Source organism: Mandrillus leucophaeus, unplaced genomic scaffold (assembly GCF_000951045.1).
Source record: "Mandrillus leucophaeus isolate KB7577 unplaced genomic scaffold, Mleu.le_1.0 Scaffold263, whole genome shotgun sequence".
Classification (NCBI taxonomy): domain Eukaryota; kingdom Metazoa; phylum Chordata; class Mammalia; order Primates; family Cercopithecidae; genus Mandrillus; species Mandrillus leucophaeus.
In genome coordinates, this window is record NW_012102732.1 from 94,354 (window position 1) to 114,535 (window position 20,182).

General features: G+C 39.4%; 1 protein-coding gene across 3 annotated transcripts in view; it reads right to left on the bottom strand.

The window, feature by feature from the left end:
• The window catches only part of ATF7IP2 (activating transcription factor 7 interacting protein 2), a 112,135-nt gene that overhangs the window by 82,723 nt on the left and 9,230 nt on the right, over positions 1-20,182 (bottom strand). Inside the window, exon 2 of one of the 3 annotated variants that reach the window (XM_011984193.1) lies at positions 1,386-1,424. The exons of the other annotated variants lie outside the window; for them this stretch is intronic. The gene's annotated coding sequence lies outside the window, so the exon portion shown is untranslated. The remainder of the gene's footprint in view (positions 1-1,385; positions 1,425-20,182) is intronic. 3 annotated transcript variants of the gene reach the window in all.

The following is a 20,182-nucleotide window of genomic DNA, read 5'->3' on the forward strand; positions in this document are numbered from 1 at the left end:
TGTACAAATTTACATCCCCGCCAACAATGTACAAGGATTCCCTTGTCTATACATCCTCACCAGCATTTCATATTACCTGTCTTTTGAATAAAAGCTATTTTAAATGAGGTAAGATGATATCTCACCGTTGCTTTGATTTGCATTTTGTTGATGATCAATGACGTTAGGCAGCTATTCACATGTCTGTTTTCCATTTGTATCTCTCCTTTTGAGAAATGTCTATTCAGGTATTACCATTGTATAACTGGATTATTAGACTCTTTCCTACAGAGCTGTATGAGCTTCTTATATTCTGGTTATTAATGCCATGTCAAACATGTAGTTTACAAATATTTTCTCCCATTCTGTGCCTTGTCTCTTTACTTTGTAGATTGTTTCCTTTGCTGTGCAGAAGCTTTTCAACTTGAACTGATCCAATTTGTAAATTTTTCATTTGGTTACCAATGCTTATAAAATTTTTTTGCCCAGAACAACAACCTAGAGAGTTTCCCCAATGATTTTTTTTCTAGCACTTTCATAGTTTGGGAACTTAGATTTAAGTAATCCATTTTGCCTTTTTATATACAGTGAGAGATAACAGATCTAATTTCATTCTTCTGTATGTGAATATCCAGTTTTCCCAGCACCATTTATTGAAGAGACCGTCTTCACGCAAATGTTTCACCTTTGTCAAACTGAGTTCACTCACTGTAGGTATATGGATTTGTTTCTGGGATACGTATTCTGTTCTACTGTTCGGTCTGTTTTTATGCTGTTTTGGTTACTATAGCTCTTACTTGAAGTTGTAACGTGATTCCTTTAGTTTTGTTCTTTTTGTTCAGAATACTGTTGGCTATTCTCAGTCTTCTGTGGTTCCATACTAGTTTTAGGATTGTTTTCTCTATTTCTGTGAAGAATGTCATCCATACTTTGATAGGGACTGCACTGAATCTGCAGACTGCTTTAACTAGTATGAACATTTTAACAATATCAATTCTTCTAATCCATAAACATGAAATATATTTCAATTTTTTTGTGTCCTCTTCAATTTCTTTCATCAGGGTTTTACAGTCTTTATTGTAGGTATCTTTCACATCTTCGGTTAGTTAGTAGGTATTTAATTTTAAAGAGAGATAACAATCACTACAGCTTGGCTCTCAGAAAGCCACATTCCTAGGAAAAGGGGAAGAGTACTACACTGAGGGAACACCCCATGGGACAAAAGAATCTGAACAACAGTCTTGACCCCTAAACCTTTCCTCTGACAGAGCCTACCCAAATGGGAAGGAACCAGAAAACCAATTCTGGTAATATGACAAAACAAGGTTCCTTAACTTCCCCTCCCCTGCTCCGCCTGCACACACACACACACACACACACACACACACACAATCACACTAGCTCACCAGCAGTGGATCCAAACCAAGAAGAAATCCCTGATTTACCTGAAAAAGAATTCAGAAGGTCAGTTATTAAGCTAATCAAGGAGGCACCAGAGAAAGGTGAAGCCCAAATTTAAGGAAATCAAAAAAATACAAGAAATAAGGGGAGATATCTTCAGTGAAATAGATAGCATAAATAAAAAACAATCAAAACTTCAGGAAATAATGGACACATTCATAGAAATGCAAAATGCTCTGGAAAGTCTCAGCAATAGAACGGAACAAGCAGAAGAAAACTTTAAAGCTCGAAGACAAGGTTTTCGAATTAACCCAATCCAACAAAGACAAAGAAAAAAAAAGAATAAGAAAATATGAACAAAGCCTTCAAGAAGTCTGAGATTATGTTAAACAACCAAACCTAAGAATAATCAGCATTCCTGAGGAAGAAGAGAAAGCTAAAAGTTTAGAAAACGTATTTGGGAGAATAATCAAGGAAAACTTCCCAGGCCTTGTTAAAAACCTAGACATCCAAATACAATAAGCTCAAAGAACACCTGGGAAATTCATCGCAAAAAGATCATCACCTAGGCACACTGTCATCAGATTATCTAAAGTTAAGATAAAGGAAAGAATCTTATGAGCTGTAAGGCAAAAGCAACAGGTAATCTAACAGCAGATTTCTTGGCAGGAACCCTTCAACCTAGAAGGATTTGGGGCCTTATCTTCAGCCTCCTTAACAAAACAATTATCAGCTAAGAGTTTTGTATCCGGTGAAACTAAGCTTCAAAAATTAAGGAAACACAGTCTTTTTCAGACAAATAAATGCCGCGCGAATTCATCACTACCAAGCTAGCACTGTAAGAACTGCTATAAGGAGCTCTAAATCTTGAAACAGATCTTGGAAACACATCAAAACAGAACCTCTTTAAAGCATAAATCTCATAGGACCTATAAAGCAAAAATACAATAAGCAAACAAACAAAAAACCAAGGTATAAAGGCAACAAATAGCATGATGAACGGAATAGTACCTCACAACTAAATACTAACTGTATTAGTCCATTTTCATGTGCTGATAAAGACATACCTGAGACTGGGAAGAAAAACAGTTTTAATTGGACTTACATTTCCACATGGCTGGGGATGTCTCAGAACCATGGCAGGAGGCGAAAGGCACTCCTCACATGGCGGTGGCAAGAGAAAAATGAGGAAGAAGCAAAACGGAAACCCCTGATAAACCCATCAGATCTCATGAGAGTTATTCACTATCACGAGAATAGCATGAAAGACCAGCCCCCATGTTTCAGTTACCTCCCCCTGGGTCCCTCCCACAAGACATGGGAATTCTGGGAGATACAATTCAAGTTGAGATTTGAGTGGGGACACAGCCAAACCATATCATTAACATTAAATGTAAATGGCCTAAATGCTGCACTTAAAGGATACAGAATTGCAGAATGGATAAGAATTCACAAACCAACTATCTCCTGCCTTGAAGAGACTCACCTAACACATAAGGCTCACATAAGCTTAAGGTAAAGGGGTAGAAAAATACATTCTATGCAAATGAATATCAAAAACGAGCAGGAGTAGCTATTCTTAAATTAGATAAAACAAACTTTAAAGCAACAGCACTTAAAAAAGACCAAAGACGGACATTATATAATGATAAAAAGCATTATCCAACAGAAAAATATCATAATCATAAATATGGAAGTACCTAACACTGGAGCTCCCCAATTGATAAAACAATTACTACTAAACTTAAGAAACAAGATAGATAGCAACACAATAATAATGGGGGACTTCAATACTCCACTGACAGCACTAGACAGGTCATTAAGACAGAAAGTCAACAAAGAAACAATGGATTTAAACTATACCCTGAAACAAATGGACTCAACAGATATTTAAAGAATATTCTACCCAACAACTGCAGAATATACATTCTATTCATTACACATGGAACTTTCTCCAAGATAGACCATATGATAGGCCACAAAACAAGCCTCAATAAATAAAATTGAAATTATATCAAGCACTCTCTCAGACCATAGTGGAAAAAAACAGGAAATCAACTCCAAAAGGAACCTTCAAAACCATGCAAACACATAGAAATTAAATAACCAGCTCCTGAATGATCACTGGGTCAACAATGAAATCAAGATGGAAATTAAAAAGTTCATCAAACTGAATGACAATAGAGATACAACCTATTAAAACCTCTGGGATATAGCAAAGGCGGTGCTAGGAGGAAAGTTCATAGCCCTAAATGCCTACATCAGAAAGTCTGAAAGAGCACAGACAATCTAAGGTCACACCTCAAGGAACCAGAGAAACCAGAAAAAACCAAACCCAAACACAGCAGAAGAAAGAATATAACTAAGATCACAGTAGAGCTAAATGAAATTGAAACAAAAAGAAAAATGAGACGAGTTAACGGGTGCAGCAAACATGTCACATGTATACCTATGTAACAAACCTGCACGTTGTGCACATGTACCCTAGAACTTAGAAGTATAATAATAAAAACAAACAACAACAACAACAAAAAAAAGAAAAATGAAACAAAAAGCTGGTTCTTTGAAAAGGTTAGTAAAATTGATAGACCATTAGCAAGATTAACCAAGAAAAGCTGAGAAAAAAACAAAAAACAAAAAAGCTCAATTAGAAACAAAACAGGAGATATGACAACTGACACCACAGAAATATAAAAGACCACTGAAGGCTAATTCCACACCTTTACGCGTGTGAACTAGAAAACCTAGAGTAGATAGATAAATTCTTGAAAGATACAACCCTCCCAGCTTAAATCAGGAAGTAGATACCCTGAAAGACCAATAACTTGCAGGAAGATTGACATGGCAATTAAAAAATTATCAACATAGGCCAGGCGCAGTGGCTCACACCTGTAATCCCAGCACTTTGAGAGACCAAGGTGGGTGGATCACCAGAGGTCAGGAGTTCAAACCAGCCTGGCCAACATGGTGAAACCACATCTCTACTAAAAATACAAACTAGCCGAGAATGGTGGCACACGCCTATAATCCCAGCTACTCTGGAGGCTGAGGCAGGAGAATCGCTTGAGCCAAGATTGTGCCACTGCACTCCAGCCTGGGCAAGACGGTGAGACTCTGTCTCAAAGAAAAAAAAAAAAAAAGCCCAGTACCAGACAGATTCACGGCTGAATTATACCAGGCATTCAAAGAAAGATAGGTACCAATCCTGACTCTATTCCAAAAGATAGAGAAAGAGGGAATCCTCCCTAAATCATTCTATGAAGCCAGTATCACCCTAATACCAAAACCAGCAAAGGACATAATCAAAAAAGAAAACTACAGACCAACATCCCCGATGAACATAGATGCAAAAATCCTCAATAAAATACTAGCTAACTGAATCCAACAACATATCGAAAAGATAACCCACCATGATCAAGTGGGTTTCATACCAGAAATGCAGGGGTGGTTTCACACATGCAATTCAATAAATGTGATACATCACATAACAAGAATTATAAACAAAAATTATACACTCATCTCTAAATAAACACAGAAAAAGGATTCAACAAAATCTAGCATCCCTTTATGATTAAAACGTTCAGCCAAATTGGCATACAAAGGACATACCTCAATGTAATAAAAGCCATCTATGACAAATCCATAGCCAACATAATACTAAACGGGGAAAAGTTGAAAGCATTCCCTCTGAGAACTGAAACAAGACCAGGATGCTCACTCTCACCACCTCTCTTCCTAGCCAGAGCAATCAGACAAGAGAAAGAAATAAAGGGCATCCAAATCAATAAAGAGGAAGTCAAACTGTCGCTGTGTGCTGATGATGTGACTGTATACCTAGAAAACCCTAAAGACTCCTCCAAAAAGCTCCCAAACAAAGAATTCAGCAAAGTTTCTGGATACAAAGTTACTGTACACAAATCAGTGGCTCTCCTATATACCAGCAGCAACCAAGCTGAGAATCAAATCCAGAACTCAACGCCTTTTACAATAGCTGCAAAAGAAAAAATAAAATACTTAGGAATATACCTAACCAAGGAGTCAAAAGATCTCTACAAGGAAAACTACAAAACACTGCTGAAATAAATCAGAGATGACACAAACAAATGGAAACACATCCCATGCTCATGGATGGGTAGAGACAATACTGTGAAAATGACCACACTGCTAAGAGCAATCTAAAAATTCAATGCAATTCCCATCAAAATACTACCATCTTCTTCACAAAACTAGAAAAAAGAATCCTAAATTCACGTGGAACCAAAAAAGACCCTGTATAGCCAAAGCAAGACTAAGCAAAAAGAACAAATCCGGAGGCATCACATTACCTGATTTCAAACTACTTTATAAGGCCATAGTGACCAAAACAGCCTGCTACTGGTATAAAAATAGACACAAAGACCAATGGAACATGATAGAGAACGGAGAAAATCAAATACTTAAAGTCAACTGAGCTTTGACAAAGCAAACAAAAACATAAAGTTGGGAAAGGGCACTCTACTCAACAAATGGAGTTGGGATAACTGGCAAGCCACATGTAGGAGAATGAAACTGGATCCTCATCTCTCACCTTAGACAAAAATCAACTCAAGATGGATCAAGGACTTAAAACTAAGACCTGAAAGTATAAAAATTCTAGAAGATAACATCAGAAAAACCCTTCTAGATGTAGGATATAATATATTCCTCTTCAAAGGTTTAGCCTGTTAACTTCCTTGTTCTTTGTTCTCAAACTCAGCCTTCTTGTTCTACATGCCTCCTTGCCCCTAATTACTGTAAACAACCTTCCTATCAGCTCTAATCAATAACTCACATCTGCTCCCTTGGTTGCTCACTCTGCGCCCATTCCACCCTTTAAAACCGCATGTCCCACCACTGTAACTCACATCCCCCTTCCCCTCCTTATTTGGGAAAATATTCACAAATAGCCAATCAGGTCAACTTAGAATGTGCAGTCCGACCCACCTACCCCCTACCCATGGGGGATTGACACAGATGCAGGGGCCATGTTAAGAATAAAAACCCTTTCCCTCCTTTGTTCAGTGTGCTCTTGAGATCGTGATTGACACAAGCACCCTTCCGCAGAACTAAATTGCCTTGCTGAGAAAACTTTTGCCTGAGTGCTGGTTTCACTTTGTGACACCAGGCATTTATCTCCAGCATAGACACTGACATGCAAGAATTTCATGACCAAAAACCCAAAGGCAAATGCAACAACAACAAAGATGAATAGGTGGGACTTAATTAAACAGCTTCTGCAGAGAAAAAGGAAGAGTCAGCAGACTAAACAGATAACCCACAGAGTGGCAGAAAATCTTTATCACCTATACATCCAACAAAGCACTAATATCTAGAATCTACAAGACACTCAAACAAATTAGCAAGAAAAACAAATAATCCCATCAAAAAGTGGGCTAAGGAAATAGGCAATTCTCAAAAGAAGATATACAAATGGCCAACAAACATATGAAAAAATGCTCATCACCACTAATGATCAGGGAAATGCAAATCAAAACCACAATGAGATACCACCTTACTCCTCCAAGAATCGCCATAATCAAAAAGTCAAAAAATAATAGATGTTGGTGTGGATGTGCTATAAATAGAACATTTCTATGCTGCTGGTGGAAATGTAAACTAGTACAACCATCATGGAAAACAGTGTGGCAACTCCTTAAAAAACTAAAAGTAGAACTACCATTTGATCCGGCAATCCCACTACTGGGTATCTACCTAGAGGAAAAGTAGTCATTATACAAAAAAGACACTTTCACAGACATGTTTATAACAGCACAATTCGTAATTGCAGAAATATGGAACCAGCCCAAATGCCTATTAATGAACGAGTGGATAAAGAAATTGTGGTATAAGCTGGGCGTGGCGGCTCACAACTGTAATCCCAGCACTTTGGGAGGCCAAGGCAGGTGGATCATGAGGTCAGGAGATCGAGATCATCCTGGCCGACATGGTGAAACCCCATCTCTACTAAAAAATACAAAAATTAGCTGGGCATGGTGGCGCATGCCTGTAGTCCCCAGCTACTAGGGAGGCTGAGGCTGAAGAATCACTTGAACCCAGGAGGCAGAGGTTGTTTGCAGTGAGCCAAGATCACACCACTGCACTCCAGCCTGGTGACAGAGCAAGACTCCATCTCAAAAAGAAAAAAAAAAAAAAGAAAAAGAAAAGAAGGAACTCAAGAGTAGAAAACCAAGCATTGCATGTTCTCACTCACAAGTGGGAGCTAAGCTATGAGAATGTAAAGGCATTAAGAATGATACAATGAACTGTGGGGACTCAGGGGAAAGAGTGATGAGGGATAAAAGACCACAAATTGGGTTCCGTATATAGTGCTTGGGTTATGGGTGCACCAAAATCTCACAAGTCACCACTAAAGAACTTACTCATGTAACCAAGTAACACCTGTTCCTGAATAGCCCACAGAAATAAAAAATTTTTTAAATAATCTTATTTGTAGGTATTATAAATGAGACTATTTTGATTTCCTTTACATATCATTCACTGTTAGTGTATAGAAATGTTACTGAATTTTGTACGGTGATTTTGTATACTGCAACTTTACTCAATTTATCAGTATTACTAGTTTTGGTGGATTGTTTAGGATTTTCCAAATATGAGATCTTATTATCTGTAAATAAGCACAATTTGACTTCTTCCTTCTCAATTTGTATGCCCCTCATTTCTCCTCTGATTCATTGAGCTAGGACTTCTAGTACTATGTTCAGTAACTGTGGTGAAAATGGGCATCCTTGTTGTGTTACAGATCTCAAACCAAAGGTTTCTAGTTTTTTTGTATTTTTTCCCCATTCAGTATGATACTGTGGTCTGTCATATATGGCTTTTATTACATTGAGATACATTCCTTCTACACCCAGTTTCTTGAGGGTTTTTATCATGTAGGGAAGTTGAATGTTATCAAATGCATTTTCAGCATCAAATGAAACGACCATATTTTTGTTCTTCATTTTGTTGATATAATGTATCACATTGATAGCTAGCATATGTTGAAGCTGAGTGAAATCCTACTTAGTTATGATCAATAATCTTTTTAATGCATTGTTAAATTCAGTTTTCTACCTACCATTTTGCTGATTTTTATATCAATACTAATCAGAGATATTGGTCTGTAGTTTTATTTATTTAATGTGTCTTTGTCTGGTTTTGGTATTGGGTAATCTCATGGAATGAGTTTGGAAGTATTCCCTCCTCACCTACTTTTCAAAATGGTTTCAGTAGGATTGGTATTACTTCTTTAAATGTTCAGTAGAATTCAGCAGTGAAGCAACTGGGGCGCAGGCTTTTCTTTGCTGGGCAACATTTTATTACAGCTTTTATGTCATTACTTGTTACTGGTCTGTTCAGGTTTTGGATTTCTTAATGGTTCAATCTTCGTAGGATGTATGCGCTCAGGAATGTATCCATTTCCTCTAGATTTTCCAATTTATTGGCCTAAAGTTGCTCACAGTAGCCACAAATGATGCTTTGAATGTCTGAGGTATTATTTTTCATAGTCTGCATAAACATTTGCTTTATCTTTAAAAAAAACTTTTAATTTCATTGATCTTTTGTTCCTTCTGCAATGATCTTTATTACTTCTTTTCTTCTACTACTTTTATGTTTGGTTTGCTCTTGCTTTTCTAGTTCTTTAAGATGCATCATTAGGTTAATTAGTTTAAGTTGGCTGGGCATGGTGGTTCAGGCCTGTAATCTCAGCACTTTGGGAGGCCGAGGCAAGTGAATAGCTTGAGCCCAGGAGATCAAGACCAGCCCAAGCAACATGGCAAAAACCCATCTCTACAAAATATAAAAAATTAGTCAAGGGTGGTGGTGCAAGCCTGTAGTCCCAGCTACTCGAGAGGCTGAGATAGGAGGATTGCTTGATCTTGTAGAGGTCAAGGCTATGGTGGGCCGTGATTACGCCACTGCACTCCAGCCTGAGTGACAGAGCAAAATAGTCTATGAAAAAAAATTACTTGAAGCTTTTCTTTTCTTTTTTGAGGCATTCTTGCTCTGTCGCCCCGGCTGGAGTGCAGTGGCATGATCTTGGCTCACTGCAACCTCCGCCTCCTGGGTTCAAGCGATTCTCCTGCTTCAGCCTCCTGAGTAGCTGGGATTACAGGCACGTGCCACCACACCCAGCTAGTTTATTTTTAGTAGAGATGGGGTTTTACCATGTTGGCCAGGCTGGTCACGAACTCCTGACTTCAAGTGAAAGCTTCTGTTAGATTTGAAGGAAAGTCAAGGGTTAAGAACAGAGAGTTGGCAGCTCAACAGCAACACAGGTTTATTGTCAGTAGAAACCTACATAGGGGGACCAACTTAGTGTCAAGGCCCACTGCCACTTACAGGCTGGGGTAATTATAGGTCTGGGCAGGAGGGATCTAGGTGGTATGGCTTGCTGCCTGGGAGGATGTTGATAGATATTCCTGTGGTCAGGTGATTTGGCCTTTTTGTCCGGCAGGATGTGATAAGAATGCTCCTTGGGCCTTTGTCCAGCAGGATGTGATAAGAATGTTTCTGTAGTCAGGTGGTTAGGCAGGATGTTTCTCACAGCCCAAGCCCCTGTGGAATGTTTCACTCTGAGCAAGGTCTGTAAAATGGTGGCAGGCTTACAAAATGATGCAGCTTGGACTAGCAGCTTCCATTCAGCCACCTTGCTCTACCCCTTCTAGGTGTCTTCATGATAATGAATATTGACTTTTTTTTTTTTTTTTTTTTTTTTTGAGATGCTCACTCTGTCGCCCAGGCTGGAGTGCAGTGGTACGATCTCGGCTCACTGGAACCTCGGCCTCCTGGGTTCAAGCAATTCTCTTGCCTCAGGTCTCCCGAGTAGCTGGATTACTGGCACCCACCACCACACTCAGCTAATTTTTTGTATTTCTTTTAGTAGAAACCAGGTTTCACCATGTTGACCAGCCTGGTCTTGAACTCCTGACCTCAGGCAATCCACCCACCTCAGCCTCCCAAAGTGCTGGGATTATAGGCATGAGCCATGGCACCCAGCCAAATATTGACCTTTCATTAAGATGCTTAGGATTTCTTTGAGGATTTATTGTAGGGAGGGTCTACTTACTGGTGATCAATTCCCTCACCATTTGCTTCTGTAAGAAAAACTATTTCTCCTTCATTTATGAAACTTAATCTAGTTGGATACAAAATTCCTGGTTCACCAGTTTTTTTCTTTCAGCACTTTGACAATCCCATCCCATCCCATCTCATCCCATTCTGACTTATAAGGTTACTTTTGGTTGGGCCCAGTGGTTCACACCTGTAAAACCAGCACCTTGGGAGGCCAAAGTGGGTGGTTTACTTGAGTCCAGGAGTTTGAGACCAGCCTGGCCAATGTGGGGAAATCCTGTCACTACTAAAAATACAAAAAAATTATCTGGGCATGGTAGCACATGCTTGTAGTCCCAGCTGGAGGCAGTGGCATGAGAATTGCTTGAACCTGGGGGCAGAGGTTGCAGTAAGCTATGATTTTGCCATTGTACACTATCCTGGGCAACAGAGTGAGACACTGTCTCAAAAAATAAAAAAAAGGCTGGGCACAGGGCTCACGCCTGTAATCCCAGCACCTTGGGAGGCTGAGGTGGGTGGATCACTTAAGGTCAGGAGTTCGAGACCGGCCTGGCCAACATGGTGAAACGCCATCTCCACTAAAAATCAGCTGAGTGTGGGGGCACACAGCTGTAATACCAGCTACTCGGGAGGCTGAGGCAGAAGAATCGCTAGAACTCGGGAGGCGGAAGTTGCAGTGAGCCGAGATCACACCACTTCACTCCGGCCTGGGTGACAGAGCAAGACTCTGTCCCAAAAAGGAAAAAACAAAAGATTACTGTTGACAAGTACACTATTTGTCTAATGAGGTTTCTTTTATGTAATTAGACACTTTTCTCTTGCTGATTTTATAATTCTTTCCTTCACCTTGACTTGAGACAGTCTGATGACTATATGGCATTAAACCCATGTTGCCACATATTTTCCTAGGAATCATTAGGCCTCCTGTATCTAAGATGTCTAAATCTCTTGCTAGACTAGGGAGGTCTTCATTAATTATTTCCTGAAAAAGGTTCCCTAAATATTTGCTTTTTCTTTCCCTTTGGAAATACTGTTAATTCATTAGTTCTGCGGCTTTATGTAGTCTCGTATGTTTCAAAGGCCTTCTTCATTCTTACATATTCTTTATTTTTCTCTGACTAGGTTAATTCAAAAACATTATTTCTTCTGCTTTGTCTAGTCTATACTTGAGGCTTTCAAATGCATTTCAAAATTCCTTCAAAGAATTTTTCATTGCCATAAAGTTGTTTGGTTTTATGAAAACATATCTAATCTCCTTGGTAAATTTCTCATTCATAACCTAAATTGATTTTCCAACTTCTTTGTATGGGTTTTCAGATTTCCCTTGCATTTCATTAAGTTTCCTTTAAAACATTTTGAGCTTCTCAGCATTTCAATTATTATTTTTGGTTAGAATCCGTTGCTAAGGAACTCCTATGTTCCTTTGAGAGTGTGTTATAATACCTTACTTTTTCATGCTTCCTGTAACTTTATGCTTATTTCTGCACATCCAGAGACGTATTTGCTTCTTGCTATTATTAAACTTACTTTTGCTAGGACAGAAGTTTTTTTTCTTGAGGTTGTGACTTTGCTTCTGGACGAGTTCAGTGGTGAAAACTCTATTATTACCTTGGTTCTAAAAAGCCTTAGTGTGGTAGTTTTCTCAAATGCCAGTAGTAGTAGCTGTGTAACAGGTAGGTGAGCAGGTTTACAACCTCCTGAGTAGCCAGCATGGAACTCACCTCACACTCCTGAGCTCTGTGCACTGTGTCAAATGTTGTAATAAGCTATGTGGGCTGACCTCCAGGCCAGTAGGGTGGCACTTACAGTTAAGAGCCAGCTGCAGTGGTAGCAGTAGGGTTTATACCTGACATCCATTAACCTGGAAAATCTCTCATCTCCACACAAACATCACTAGACAGATGGAAACAGAAAAATCAAATATTGGACTGAAATTGAACTTTAAATCAAATGAACCTAACATTCATTCATAGAACATTCTACCTGCAGAACATACATTCTTCTCTTTTTTTTTTTTTTTTTTTTTTTAAGACGGAGTCTTGCTCTGTCGCCGAGGCTGGAGTGCCGTGGCCGGATCTCAGCTCACTGCAAGCTCCGCCTCCCAGGTTCACGCCATTCTCCCGCCTCAGCCTCCCGAGTAGCTGGGACTACAGGCGCCCACCACTTCGCCCGGCTAGTTTTTTGTATTTTTTAGTGGAGACGGGGTTTCACCGTGTTAGCCAGGATGGTCTCGATCTCCTGACCTCGTGATCCACCCGTCTCGGCCTCCCAAAGTGCTGGGATTACAGGCTTGAGCCACCGCGCCCGGCCTCATACATTCTTCTCATTAGCACATGGAACATTCTCCAAGCCAGACCATTAGACCACGAAACAAGATAACTTTTTTTTTTCTTTTTTTTTAAGAAAGGGTTCACTGTGTTGAGAGGCTGGTCTCGAACTCACCTCAAGCAATCCTGCTGCCTCAGCCTCCCAAAATGCTAGGACTACAGGGGGAGCCACTGTACCTGGCTATGAACATATTTTTTAAAAGAACAAAACCAGGCCAGACAGTCACACATGCCTGTAATCCCAGCACTCTGTGAGGCTGAGGTGGGAGGATCATTTGAGCTCAGGAGTTTGAGATCAGTCTGGCAACATGTTGAAACTCTGTCTCTACAAAAAAGTACAAAAATTAGCCAAGCATAGCGGCACATGCCTATAGTCCCAGCTACTTGGGAGGCTGAGGTGGAAGAATTGCTTGAGCTCGGGAGGTTAAGGCTGCATAAATCAAAAATCATGCCACTGCACTCCAGCCTGGGTGACAGAGTAAGACCTTGTCTCAAAACGAAACAAAACAAAAATCAAAATCATATCAAGTATCTTCTCAGACTGCAGCAGAATAAAACTAGAAATCAATGCCAAGAGAATCTCTGGAACTATAAAAATATATGGAAATTCAACATGCTTCTGAACTATCACTGAGTCATTGAAAAAATGAATATGGGTATTAAGAATATTTGAGACAAACAAAAATAGAAAGATGACATACTAAAACCTCTGGGATATAGCAAAGGCAGTCCTTAGAGAGAACTTCATGGCATTCAACGTCTCCATCAAAAAAAAAAAGTTCAAAAATTAAGAATCTTACATTGTACCTCAAGAGACTAGAAAAATAATCAAACCAAAAATTTGCAGAAGAAATAAAGGTCACAGCAGAACTAAATGAAATACAGACCAAAAAGAAGAATAAATAAAACAAAAAGTTAGTTTTTTGAAAATGTAAACAAAATTGGGAAACTACTACCTACACCAACCAAGAATACATAAGGTCCAAATAAACAAAATCAAATTAAGAAGGACACATTACAGCTGATACCACAGAAATACAAAACAACAACAGAGACTCTTATGAACAGGTATATACTGACAAACAAGAAACCCTATGGGAAATGGATAAATTACTGGAAACATACAATCTCCCAAGCCTTAACCAGGAAGAAACAGAAATCCTAAATAATAGATGAATAATTAGTGAGATTGAATCAATTAAAAAAAAAAAAAAAAAGGATTCTCCCAACAACAAAGAAGCCCAGAACCAGATGGATTCACAGCTGAATTCTACCATACAAAGCTAAACTAATACCAATCCTCTTGGAACTATTCAAAAAAGAGAGGAAAAAAAAGAGGAGGGAATTCTTCTTAACACATTCCATGAAGGTGGTATCACTTTGATATCAAAACCAAACAAGGACACAGCAAACAAAGAAAACTACAGACCAATATCCCTGATAAACATAAATGAAATAATCCTAAACAACATACTAGCACACTGAATCCAACAGCACGTCAAAAAGACAATAGGTCAGGGGCAGTGGTTCATGCCTGTAATCCCAGACTTTGGGAGGTTGAGGTGGGCGGATCATGAGGTCAGGAGTTCGAGACCAGCCTGGCCAACATGGTGAAACACCGTCTCTACTAAAAATACAAAAAAATTAGCTGGGCATGGTAGTGTGCCTGTAATCCCAGGTAATTGGGATGCTGAGGCAGGAGAATTGCTTGAACCTGGGAGGTAGAGGTTGCACTGAGCCAAGATCACACCATTGCACTCCAGCCTGGGCAACAAGAACAAGAGCCAAACTCCAACTCAAAAATAAATAAATAAATAAATAAAAATAAACCATAATCAAGTGGGTTTTACACTAAGGATGCAAGGATGGTTCAACACATGCAAATCAATAAATGTGATATATCACAACTAAGAACAAACACCATATGATCATCTCAATACATGCACAAAAAGCATTTCATAAAATTTAGCATCACTTCATAAAACCCCCAATAAACTAGGCATAGAATGAACATAGCTAAGGCCAGGTGCAGTGGCTCATGCCTATAATCTCAGCACTTTGGGAGGCCGAGGCGGGTGGATCACCTGAGGTCAAGAGTTCGAGACCAGCCTGGCCACAAAATGGCAAAACCCCATCTCTACTGAAAATACAAAATTTAGTTGGGCATGGGGGCAGGCACCTGTAATCTCAGCTACTCGGGAGGCTGAGGTACGAGAATCACCTGAACCTGGGAGATGGAGGTTGCAGTGAGCCAAGATCGTGCCACTGCACTCCAACCTGGCAACACAGTGAGACTGTATCTCAAAAACAAAATAAAACAAAACAAAAAGGAATGAACATAGCTAAAAATAATAAAGGCCATAAGGCCATATACAACAAACCCACAGCTAAAATCATACTAAATCAAGAAAGGTTGAAAGAACCCCCTCTAAGGACTTGAACAAAACAAAGATGCCCACTTTCACCACTTCTATTCAACATACTACTATATATATCCTGGCCATAGCAATCAGGTAAGAGAAAGAAAGAAAAAGGAAATAGGATATCAATGTATCTGTTTGCTGATGATACATGATCTTATGTCTAGAAAACCCTAAAGACTCTACCAAAAAACTCTTAATGTGATAAACAAACTAAGTTTCAAGATGCAAAAATCAACAAAGAGCTGGAAGCAGTGGCTAACGCCTGTAATCCCAAAACTGTGGGAGGCCGAGGCAGGTGGATTACCTGAGATCAGGAGTTCAAGACCAGCCTGGCCAACATGGTGAAACCCCGTGTCTACTAAAAATACAAAAATTAGCCGGCCGTGCTGTCACATGCCTGTAATCCCAGCTACTTGGGAGGCTGAGGCAGGAGAATTGCTTGAGCCTGGGAGACGGAAGTTGCAGTGAGCCGACATCATGCCACTGCACTCCAGCCTGGCCAACAGAGTAAGACTCTTGTCTCAAAAAATAAATAAATAAAATAATCAACAAATAAAAATGCGTAGCATTTCTATACACCAATAACAATCAAACTGAGAGCCAAATCAAGAAGGCAATCCCATTTACCATAGCTACAAAACATAAAATAAAATGCTCAGGAATATTTTCAACCAAGGAGGTCAAAGACCTCCTATATAGAAAAACTACAAAACACTGACAAAAGGAACTGCAGCTGACACAAATGGAAAAATATCCCATGCTCACTGATCAGGAAAATTAATATTATTAAAAAGGCCATACTGCCCAAAGCAATCTACAAATTCAATGCATTCACTATCAAAGTACCAATGTCATTCTTCACTGAATTACAAAAAACAGTCTTGACATTCACATGGAACCAAAAGAGAGCCCAAATAGCCAAAGCAATCCTAAGCTAAAACAATAAAGCTGAAGATAATTGCATTACCTGACTTCTAACAATATTATAATACAAAGCTGATGGTAATCAAAACAGCAATGTATAGAAATAGACATACAGATCAACTGAACAGAGAACCCAGAAATAAAGCCACATATCTATAGCCAAGTGATCTTTGACAAAGTTAACAAGAATATATGCTGCGGAAAGGACAGACTCTTTTCAATAAATGGTGCTGTGAAAACTGGATTGACCTATGTGTAAGAATGAAACTGAATCCCTATCTCTCACAATACTTAAAAATAAACTCACCTTAAATATACACAGAAAAGAAAAATCATAAATTTCTCCCAAGCCAGTTGCAATTTTCATAAGCATTGTGTTGAATTTGTAATCAGTTTAGTATTACTATTTTCATTTAAGATTGCAGTTATTATTTATGAATTTTGACATTACTGCTGTATAATTTTCTAAGTATACAGCATATTGTTCCTGACTAGTCAGGTTTTGCACAATAGATCTCTCTTTTTTCTTTAAGTCGGAATTTCATTGTTTCCCAGGCACAGTCTCAGCTTGTTGCAAACTCCGCCTCCTGGGTTCAAACGATTCTCCTGCCTCAGCCTCCCGAGTAGCTGCGATTACAGGCATGCACCACCACACCCAGCTAATTTTGTATTTTTAGTAGAGATGGGGTTTCTCCATGTTGGTCAAGCTGGTCTTGAACTCCAGGCCTCAGGTGATCTGCCCGCCTTGGCCTCCCAAAGTGCTGGGATTACAGGCATGAGCCACCTCGCCCCACCAGATCTCTTGAATATACTTCCCTAACTGAAATTCTATATCCTTTGACCAATTATCTATTCAACCCCACCCCCTAGCTGTATAATCACCTTTCTACTTCTTCCTTAAATGAGTCTTAGATTCCAAAAATGAGAGATATCATACAGTATTTGTCTGTGTCTAGACTATTTCACTTAACACAATGTACAGGTTTATTGTTCTTGCAAATGACAGGCAAAATATTCCGTTACGTACATACACCACATTTTCTTCGTTCATTCCTTGATAGACAGGTTGATTCTGTATCTACTGTGAATAATGCTGCAATAAACATGTGAGTCCAAGTATCTCTTCAATATAGTGATTTAATATCCCTTAGATATATATCCAATAATAAGATTCCTGGATCATAGTTATATTTTTAATTTTTTGAACTTCTAAAAAATGATAATGGCTGTACTAATTCATGTTTCCATGAACTGTGCGCAACAGTTCCTTTTTCTCTACATCTTTGCCAACATTTGTTATTGTTTTTGTTTTTTTGAGATGGAGTCTTGCTCAGTTGCCCAGACTAGAGCACAGTGGTGTGATCTTGGCTCACTGTAACATCTGCCTCCTGGGTTCAAGCAATTCTCCTGCCTCAGCTTCCCGAGTCACTGGGATTACAGGTGCCCACCACTAAACCCAGCTAATTTTTGTATTTTTAGTAGAGATGGGGTTTCGCCATCTTGGCCAGGCTGGTCTCAAACTCCTGACCTCATGATCCACCTGCCTCAGCCTCCCCAAGTGCTGGGATTACAGGCATGAGCCACCACGCCTGGTCTTATCTTTTATTTTTGATAAGTCATTCCAACAGGTGTGAAATATTTCATAGTAGTTTTAATTTACATTTCCATGAATATCAGTAATGTGCACTTTAGCCATTTGCATGTCTTCTTTTGAAAAATGTCTCTTCAGGTCCTTTGCCTTTTTTTTTTTTTTGAGATGAGGTCTCACTCTGTCACCCAGGTTGCAGTGCAGTGGCACGATCTCAGCTCACTACAACTTCCACCTCTCAGGCTCATGAGATCCTCTCACCTCAGCCTCCTGAGTAGCTGAAACCACTGGCGTGCACCACCACACCTAATTTCCTGTAGAGACGGGGTTTTGCAATGTTGCCCAGGCTGGTCTCAAACTCCTAAGCTCAAACGATTCATCCGCTTTGGCCTTCCAAAGTGCTGGGATTACAGGCATAAGCCACCACGCCCAGCCCATTTTCTTTTGAGGTTCGGTCTCTCTGTGGTCCAGGCTGGAATGCAACTGCGTGATCATAGCTCACCGTAATCTCAAACTCTGGAATTCATTTTTTAATTGGCTTATTTGTTTTCTTGTTATTTGAGTTCCTCATATATTTTAGAAGAATTAATATTGCTAAAATGACTATACTACCCAGAACACCTTAAAGAGACAATGTAATCCCTATAAAAATTCCAATGTCACTTTTCATAGAAATCGAAAATATAATCCTAAAATGGATAATTAATGTGGAATCACAGGAGGGCCCAAATAGCCAAAGCAATCTTAAGCAAAAAGAATAAAGCTGGAGGGATCATGCTAGACAATTTCAGAATATACCACAAAGCTACAGTAAACAAAACACTACAGTATTGGGATAAAAACAGATATAGCCAATGGAACAGAATAGAGAACCCAGAAACAAAATTCACATATTTATATTAAATTGATTTTGAACCAAAAGGCAAAACGTACAATTTGGAAAGAACAGCTACTATGATAAATGGTGCTGGGTAAACAGAATATCTACATGCAGAAGAAACTAGGCAGTATCTCACACCACATAACAAAAGTCAACTTTAAATGCATTACTACAAAGTTAAATGTAGGCTGGGCGTGGTGGCTCATGCCTGTAATCCCAGCACTTTGGGAGGTCAAAAAAGCAGGAGGACTGCTTGAGCCCAGGAGTTTGAGACCAACCTGGGCAATACATGGAAACCCTGTCACTACAAAAACCTTTAAAAAAAATGTTTGTTTTAATTAGGTATGGTGTCATGTGCCTCTTGTCTTCCTGTGAGACAGTGAGACACTGTCTCAATTAAAACAACAACAACAACAAAACAGGCTGAGGCACAACAATCGTTTCAATCCAGGAGGTAGAGGCTGCAGTGAGCCGAGATCATGCCACTGCACTCCAGCCTCGGCCACAGGGCAAGACTCCATCTCAAAAAAAGAAAACAAACTTAAATGTAAGACCCAAAACTACAAAACTACTGGAAACATAGGGAAAAACTTGATGACACTGGTCGGCACAATGACCTTTTTTAGATATGATTCCAACAGCATAGGGAACAAAGGCAAAAATAGAGCACTGGAATTACATATGAAACTAAAAACCTTCTGTACAGGAAGAGATCTACAGAATGAAGAGACAATGTATGAAATGGGAGAAAATATTTGCAAACCATACATCTGATCAGGGGTTAATATTCAAAATATGAGTCCTCTGGTTAGATGAACATGGGATTTTGCAGTTCTCAGAGTATATGTTTTGTACTTCTTTTCGATGCTATTATATATGCTTTCCTCAATTTCAGTTTTGGATTCCTCTTTGCAAGTATATGGAAATAAAATCGATTTATGTACGCTGATCTTCCATCCTGCAACTTTGTTGCACTGACTTTTATCTTTAATGGTTTGTGAATCTCTTAGAATTTTCTACATATTAAATCACATTATGTGTGTATGTTTTACTTCTCCCTTTCCAATTTGATGCTTTTATTATTTGAAAAAAAAAAATTGGCTTCATTTTCCTGACTAGATCCTCCAGTACAATGATGAATAGAAATGCAGAGAGGGGTCATCTTGTTCGTGAATTAGCAGGAAAACCTCCAATCCTCCACCACGATGTTAGCTGTGGGTTTTGCTTCTTTTGTTTTTTTTGTTTTTTGTTTTGAGACGGAATCTCGCTGTCGCCCAGACTGGAGTGCAGCGGCGTGATCTTGGCTCACTGCAAGCTCTGCCTCCTGGGTTCACATCATTCTCCTGCCTCAGCCTCCCGAGTAGCTGGGACTACAGGCGCCTGCCACCAAGCCCGGCTAATTTCTTTTTTGTATTTTTAGTAGAGACGGGGTTTCATCGTGTTAGCCAGGATGGTCTCGATCTCCTGACCTCATGATCTGCCCACCTCGGCCTCCCAAAGTGCTGGGATTACAGGCCTGAGCCACCGTGCCCGGCCCGCTGTGTGGGTTTTTTACAGATGCTTTTTA